General features: G+C 34.4%; 1 pseudogene; it reads left to right on the top strand.

The window, feature by feature from the left end:
- Positions 1 to 6,422: 6,422 nt before the first annotated feature.
- On the top strand, positions 6,423 to 8,315 carry LOC141486697 (large ribosomal subunit protein eL43-like; annotated as a pseudogene).
- The last annotated feature ends 718 nt before the right edge of the window (positions 8,316 to 9,033 follow it).

Genomic DNA, 9,033 nt, shown 5'->3' with positions numbered 1-9,033 from the left:
TTTTACTGACGGTGCTTCTGTCAATGGGAAGTCGATTTGGATGTCTGTGATTAAATATCCTAGCTGCTTCTCTTTCACTATGATAATTGTCCCCAGAAATTCTCACAATTTCAATTCTTTCTTCTAATGATAATTGCAAAGCCATTATTAAATGCACGTAACTAACAACAATTATTGTATTTATGATTAACTGTCAAAATCACTGCCTACTGTTGATTTATTATAAAACCTTTGCATAATGAGTTCAGCTTCCTCAAATTATTGATATCTCCTCTAAAAGATTGTTTTAGCTGAGTTATGAAGAATTTACAGGGAACAATTTTTGTCCTGCTCTCTGTTTTATTATTGAATAAATGATTTCCATGCTTTAAATCAATTTGATTTTAGCGGCTATGCGGAAGAATGTACTAAGTACTGCATAACTTGAAAATGAATTTTTAATTTTCTGTTATTCTAGAATACACTTCTCGTAACCTACACTCAAATGAATGATTTTAAGGGAATATTATCCACAAATCCAGTGGCGTAGTCAGATTTTTATTACAAAACGCTTGCACCACAAATCTCTCACATTACCATATTTTCAGGAGTTATAACTGTAGAACGCATTGAGCTGTTGACTTCGGATTTTTACTGTACAAATTCACTGGTGTTCTACTTGGTGATGACAGTGTTGTCAGATCTCAAATATGTCTATAATCTGAATAAAAATTACAAACAAATACTTTGTTTCCAAAATTGAAGTTGTTGTAACTTCGTTGTTAACAAATATTTTTTAATGAAAATTTGACAGTTTTGATTTATAACGACTACGAATCCAGTGGTGTAGTCAAATTTGAAAACAAAAATTGCCTAATAAACTTTTGCCGTTTTTGACAAACAAAAAAAACCATAGAGTGCCCTTGGAAATGAAACTAAAATTGTGAAAGTTAGTGTCAAGATACAGTTTTTCATGCTTAATATTTCAATAAAAAAAATTGAGATTGATTGAAAAATGCACATTCTACAGGGGTGGTTCCATTTTAAATGGGTCACACTGTATATATATATATATATATATATATATATATATATATATTTTCATCACACTTTGTCAATGAGAATTTATTCTTGGACAATAAAGTATATTAAAACAAACAAAACAAAACATTCAAACATTGAGTTACATGAAAAAAAAGGTACGATGTATGTCTTTGGTACATTCAAAGAACGATGCTTTATAAATTTCACCAAAAGATCGTAAATGAGGTAGGTTAAGAAATATCTTCATCACACAATCGTGTATTTTACCACAATCTATTTTTATATCAGATGTATTTTAAGACACAAACTTCTAAGGATTCATCGTGATGGGAATTTAACGTTTACTGGTGAGACCTCGGTAATCCTCAGCTTGCACAAGTTTCGACTTTTGAGGGTTATCGCTCATAAGCCACAACAGCTGAAACACAGATTATAACAGACTTAAACAGATCTACACATCTCTGTAGAGAGTTTATTTTGAGTTTAATTGCTTTCTCCATTCCTTTAGAAGTTTCCCACAATTTTTTGTATGAAGATGGAAAAGGGAAATATGAAAAGTTGTTTTTCTATTATTTCCATCATTTGAAGGAAAGTATGCATGATGCACTTTCAGGGTTATTCCTTTCATCAAATTTTACACCCTTCTAAGTTATGCTAACTGTACGCCCAAGCTTTTCCATGCACTTGTCATTCACTCAGACCAAATAGAGTTTGAAAACAATTCCGAAAGAGAATAAAGAAGCGATTGTAAAGGGGCCAGAATGAAACGCGGGAGCAGGTATCTACATGCAAAGTTTCAGAACGAGATTTACCGAATTGTGCATGGAAGCAAACTTTATTACGGCCCCTAGGTGGGTAGCTGTCTGGGTCTCTTGACAACCGTTATCACAATTTCCTACTTTATTATTAAAACCACCACAAAGGCGAACACGATGAAGTTCATTCGATCATTTTGCGTTGCTGTCGTCCAACAAAGAAAATAATATTCAGGTGGGTTAGGTTGGTTTGAACCGAAATATTTGAGGGGATGGAATAGATCATACAATTATTATAAATTACTAATCATTAAATTCAAAAGTATAAGCAACTGATTTTGTATCAAAACTCTTCACCATCATGTCTACAAATGGCAATTCATCGTGAACTTCTTTTTTTGTATGAATGTTATAGAAGATCTGAGCCCCTCAACCTTTGAATGCGTGATGTTGCATATATGATACACCCGTCCATTTTTCATTGATCAATAATAATAATAATAATTTATTCATCAGTAAATTATAATACATAAATATAAAGGAGGCTGAAATAACATTCTTACGAGTAATTCATTATAACATTATAATAAACAGTTCAAATGAAGATGAAATGATGAAGAAATATTCCCCATTCAGCGGTCCGGCAAAATCCATGTGAATTCGTTGCCATGTTCCCTGTGGAGTAGACCAGGATGAAAAAGAAATTTTCGGTGATGATTTTGATGCTTCAGCACAATTTGCACATTTACGAACAAAATCTTGGATGCCTGCATCAATATCTTTACGTAACTTCTGGCAACATATTTCATTCTTTCTATTCCAGGATGACCTTTGTGTAACTGTTGCAGAATAAGTCTATGAAAAATTGCTGGAATAACGACACGTTCGGCAAACATTAGACATATGTCAACAACAGATAAATTTTCCCTTCTGTCAAAAAATGATTTGACAATGTCATCCATCTCAAGCTTGCTTGGGCATTCATCATTTTCGATATACAGGATGATACTTTGGAGAATCTTGCATTTTGAGGTTTCCCTTTGAATCATCTTGTAGGTAACTGGTAGCGGATCACTAGCTGCATTGAGAACGCTAAGGACTTCAGTTTCAACTTTTACAGAAGATATTACATATTATCCATCCGGAACTCTGTTGGAATTGATAAGTCTTGACAAAATATCAGCATTTCCAAAATCTTCGGTTCTTATGAATTCGATTTTGAAATCGTATGTTTTTAAAATAAGGGCATACCGCTGAAGACAATTGGCTGTATAAACATGTATACCTTTCTTTGAACCAAAAATTGCAAGTAATGGTTTATGATCGCTTTGAAACGTTACAGGGCATCCATATATCATACGATGGAACTTCTTTGCTGCAAATACAAGAGCTAGAGCTTCCTTCTCTATTTGACTATACCTCTGCTCAGTTTCGGTCAGTTATCTAGAAGCATGATAAATTGCTCTCATTGAACCATCTTCAAATTTATGGAAAATGCAGGCTCCAATGCCATCTTGACAAGCGTCTGCGGCAACCACAATGGGTAACTTGGGGTTAAAATGAGTCAGTAAAATGTCTGAGTGAAGTATATCCTTAAATTTGTTGAGTGATTTCTGACATTCTTGATTCCATTCCCATTTTGCGTTTTTCTTGAGTAGCGATCCATTGGTTTTCGTATTTCATGCATATTTCGTACGAATTTACCATAATAATTCACTGCTCCAAGATATGAACATAGTGTAGGAATATCATGTGGGGGAGGCATATGAATTACTGCTTCAATCCTCGCTGGATCAGGTTCAATAACATGTTCATTGATGATATTTCCTTAATATTTAATTTCAGGAATTTTAAGGTGGAATCCATAATCTTGAATTTTGTGCAAAACATTTATCAGGTTTTGGTAGTGTTCATCTACATTTTTTCCTGAAACGATGATGTCATCAATGTATGCTGCTGTATTCTCTAATCCTGATATCATAGTTTCCATGATTTGTTGAAATATTGTGGGAGCAACTTTTATTCGAAACGGAAGTCGATTGTACGTGAAAAGACCTTTATGAGTATTGATTGTCAGGAATTTTCTTGAATTTTCGTGAACCTCGACTTGAAGAAATGCATCTGATAAGTCTATTACGCTGAATATTTTAGAATTCCCAAGTTTCGAAAAAATGTCTTCTGGAGTTGGAAGTGGAAACTGATAAGATTGAAGAGAAGCGTTCAATCCTGTTGAATAATCCCCACAAATATGAATATTTCCATCAGATTTTTTCGTGACTAGAATAGATGCTGTCCATTCAGAGTAATTAACTGAAATGATATTTAGCTTCTGTAGTATATTTAACTCTTCTTCAACTGAATGTAACGATGCATATGCTACTGGTCGTTTTGGACGAAATATTGATTTGCTTCCTTCTGTGTATGTGTAATTCTACCCTTCCTTCTGTATAAAGTCTGAGAGTGTCAATGAATACATCAGAAAACTGCTTCTGGAGCTGTTGGACATCCTGTAAATTTTCCTGAGAAATGTCATTATTTGACAGTGACATGACATTACAAATAGAATTGAGTGGAATGTCCCAGATACCAAACTTTGTTATCCAGTCAATCCCTAGTGAATTGAGGTTTTTTATTGGACTAACGTAGCACTTCCCTGAGTATGACTGATTTCTGAACACAATATCACATTGGAACTCGGACATTAGATTAATTCTAATGTCTAAGTTATCAATTCTTTGATAACTTCTGCAAAAACTTTGAGTAAAGCACCCTTCATTCTAGAAATATTAGTATTGATATATATTACGTACTCATCCTTTTTCAAATATTCCAGTAATCATCTCGTATTTGATAAACATTGGATTACACTGTTCATGAAACAGGTGTTGATAATAGTTTTCAACCCATTAACCCCAAGGGTTTTGACTAAGGAATGTATCACTAATTGCGTTGTAGCTGTTGATGATACGTCCGCCACTTCTGTTTTCTTTCGAGTAATCACGGATGCGATGATGCTCCTCATCATTGGACCAACCGAATGAGGAATTTGAAGTTAAATTGCTTGAAACTGAATTAGATAGATTCATGGTAGTTATCCTCTGCATCTTCAGAGAAAATCAGGAAATGGTCAATCTGCTTACTCTATTTTGCGTTGTTCATAGAAAATTTTGATTCAATTTGTGTAAGAACCAAGTTAACAACCAATTTATGAAATGTTGGCTATACTTATAGTTGCTAGTTGTCCTCCGCAGCTTCGCCCGCGTAGAATTTGGTTTGTCACATTAAGTTTCGTAACAGACCATTTTGAACAAATAGTTAAATTTTTTTATCAACTTAAAACTTCAGGTTTCCAACTTCAAAACTGATGAAACTCGACACAATTTTTGAATCCCTATTTTTCCCCTTGGGGGTGGAAATTCCTTATTACTTTTCTCGTTACCTATTTGCGCTATACAAAGAACCTACCGGCATATTTCAATATTCTAGGTTCAGTAGCTTCGGCTGTACGTTGATATAAGCGCGGGTAACAGCTAGTAATTTATATTTTTACTTTAAAAATACAGTGACTAGAAAAATATGCCAACTATACTAAGTAATGAATAGCTTCAAGAATCGAAGAAATTCACAAAACTAACACAACAGTCAACGACGTCTGTCCTCACGCGTCTGCCCGAATTCGAGTCGCGTTCTCGGCGATGGCGTCTCATTGCTTAGACCGCCACTCTACCCTGGCGCATCCTCTCCAGTCGTCTTACAGTAGACGCGACATGTAATGGCTTTCTGCGTTGCGTCAAGTTGATCTTATCGTGATAACTTTCAAAAAATTCGTCCAAATTACTTAGCGTGAAAGAAAGAATGTATCTGTATAGAACAATCAAAACGACAATTGTATCAATTTTTATAAGAATTTGACAGATATTCTAAAATGTGCATTGTAAAAAAAATATCCAATTGATTTATGGCTCAGTACTTTGCGAATAGTGGCTACCACATAAGAGGTAGATATATGCTATTGCGGATTTTTATTTAGAACTATTCAAGATAAACAATCTTACGGTACATTATTAATTGTATTTATGGCTCAGTATTTTGCGTATACTGGCTACCACATAAGAGGTAGATATATGCTCATTCGGATTTTTATTTAGAACTATTTAAGATAAACAATCTTACGGTACATTATCTGCATGTAACTCCCAACGCACGTCAAGAAAGCTCACATGGAACAATAATTTTTCCGACTTACCTAATACGTATATATTATTTCAATAAATTACACAAAACCTTCAATTCGCCTATATGTTATTATAATGGCCTTATTTCTGTTAAGTTTCATTTGAATCGGTTCATTCGTTCAGGCGTGATAGAGCCACAAACAAACATACATACATCCAACCTCACAAACTTTCACATTTATATAAGTATAGATAGATAGTTAGATTACACAATTCAGAAAACATGATGCATATAGAAAACAAAACTAATTAACAGAATTTATTCTATTCAAGCATGTTATGCTTGAAGAAGCTATTGAACAGCGAAACATGTGTCGCGGTTTTTGTAAAACCCTTATAGTGAAAATCGTGGAATAAACTCTATTGATTAGTTTTTTAAATATGGATTTTCAACAAGTATCGGCCAGTTCTATTCAATTGATGCATATAGTCTCAGCAGGTCTTGTTTAACGAATCTCAAAAATGGCTGAACGCACCAAAAAAGTAGGAATTACTGGTCAATATGGTACCAGATATGGTGCCTCACTTCGTAAGATGGTGAAGAAAATGGAAATCACCCAACACAGTGAATATTCCTGCAGTTTTTTTTTAAGGATGTCACGAAAAGGAGTTGTGTTGGCATTTGGTCTTGTAAACGTTGTAGCTAGAGTAGCCTGGGTATATGCCACAACAGCTGCTGCTTCATCAGTCAGGTCTGCTGTGGAATGACTTAGGGAAAATAAGGAACAGTAATTTGCATAATTTAACTAATATGGCTACAATGTTGGAATTTTGGACTCATGCAAATATGATACAGACCACTCAGGTGACTTTTTTCATTTCGAAGGGCAGTGGATAAAAACACAAAATCGCAAACAGAAAAAGAGTTGGAATGTTCAGAAAATCAGTGAAGAGAAAATGATCAGTTATGAAGGAAAATATTTTGAATTCACCCCTTGCGAGTCATATTATAATGATCGGTATAAGAATGAAGAAGAAAACTTGTTCGATTCTGTTATAGTTTTGATAAAACATGCCGAAGTTATCACCCGAAAATCTCGATCTTACCGAAAATGCTGACTTGCTGTTTTCTCAAAATTATCTCCTGAGAACAATGTAGCAGAGATAGCTGAACCATGAGCAAATGGCACAATCTCCACAAAATGAAAATAAGAAAATACCAAGAGAAAGAGAAATAAAAGGCTATAAAGAGAATATTTTTGGTGACATAAAAAAGTTAAATAATAAGAGGATGAAATAAAGAAGAAGGGAAAAAAGGAAGCTTTGGAAAGACTGGAATGGAAAGAGGGAAATTCGCTGATGCTTGAGAAGGCAGATGAGTTGGAAGAAAGTGAAAAGATGAGTCAATAATTCCCTGACTTGCATACCGTTCACAAATTCTTTCGGCATTTTTTCGATGATGATTTGATTGCGTTAACTTTTCAACAGTCCAATTTTTTTTCTATACAACCAATACCAAATGCTTCAGCAAAATTTACTGAACTGGATATCAAAAGATATATAAGTGTATGTATTCTGATGTATGTGATACTTTTGCCAAACAAAATATTTGCCAGATATCAAAAAGTTACTAGAAGAAAAAGTTACCTCCAAAAGACATGAGGATTGATCTGACTTGTCACTTTCCTGCTTGGATGCTTTTGCTCACTGCTTTTGAGGTGAGGTGGGAACTATATCGAGGAGAAATACATGTACTAGAATGCAATGTTTACGGGAATCACATTTATCAAATGCGAGAAACGCGGTGCTAGTTTATGTTTCAATAAGAGTAAAAACTGTTCCAACCTTTTATAAAAAAATCAAAATATTCATTCAATAATGGCTTTATTTGTTTTTTGTTAAATAGTTACACGTATAAGCTTGTTAGCATATATGCTACGAAAGCAACTGCAGATAGCAGATTCAAACACAGCATTTCAGTGGTTCCATGATTATTTATTGGTAGCCTCGTTATGGCTTCCATGTCTCCTTCCTATGTATGATCTGCAATTATTTTTCAACAGAAAAGTTGGTGTTCAGACTTTCTACGTCAAAACTGATAAAGGGATCCCTTTCTGTGATTTCGATTACCCCCAATAGGGTAGACTGGGTACGGTTGAAACAAAGAACGGTTAAAACAGAGCAAATATCTCATGAAAGGTTACGCGGGGAGTGAGGAGTACGAGGAGAAAAGGAAGCGGATGACAAGTCCAAACATGAAGTCAATGCCGCGCCGCTTTTTGCACGTTTTTTGTGTGCAGGACCCCATATTGTTTTCATTACCCAAAAGTAAGTATTTTTCTTCTGACATCAATGCTTATATCATCTGTTCTTTTTAAGTAAATATATTGAGTATGTATTTGTGATTATTACTATTTTCAACGTGTTATTATTACTGTCGTAACTATGAAGTATATTTTACCAAAAGTGGAGTTGGGGACGGTTGAAACTTTTTTTGTGAGTACGGTTGAAACAAAATATATATTGATGTTTATTTTTGATAGATGCCATGAGGTCGGATGAGGGGATCTTCCAGAGGGAAAATTGACTAGTCGAGCTTCAGTAACGCATATGAAGAGGTAAAAGCAGGCGATTCATTACGGAATGCGGCGGAATTGGCAGCATCGGTATTTATCGAGAAATTTCACCAATACCGTCTACAAGTGCACAAGCTACAGATGATCGTATTTCTTTACTCCGGATGCAGTGAAGCCATTAGTATTAGTGAAGCAAAATTAAAACTGTACAAAGCTAAGTAAGTTAAGAAAAGATAAGACGAAAAAAAGATAGAAGAAAAATTACAGTGATTGTCATCGAAAAAATCAGAGACGAAGAATACCATTCTATTGTTTGCTTAACACCATATTCAGAGAACCGATCCAGAGAAAATTTGATTCCATGTGCTTCGTGTAAATAGTGGGCTCACGAAAAATGGACAGAAGATTATTATTATTATTTTTTATTTAATTTTAGAAATGTCTTTCATTAGGTTAATTCTCAAAGTTTACTTGTTTTCAGGAATGTTTTCGTTAAATTGATTC

Source organism: Leptinotarsa decemlineata, unplaced genomic scaffold (assembly GCF_025532065.1).
Source record: "Leptinotarsa decemlineata unplaced genomic scaffold, Ldec_3_MD MMD2_tig00026363_RagTag_RagTag, whole genome shotgun sequence".
Taxonomy (NCBI): Eukaryota; Metazoa; Arthropoda; class Insecta; order Coleoptera; family Chrysomelidae; genus Leptinotarsa; species Leptinotarsa decemlineata.
Note: the sequence above shows the minus strand (reverse complement) of the source record. Positions and strands in the feature narration are given on the sequence as shown.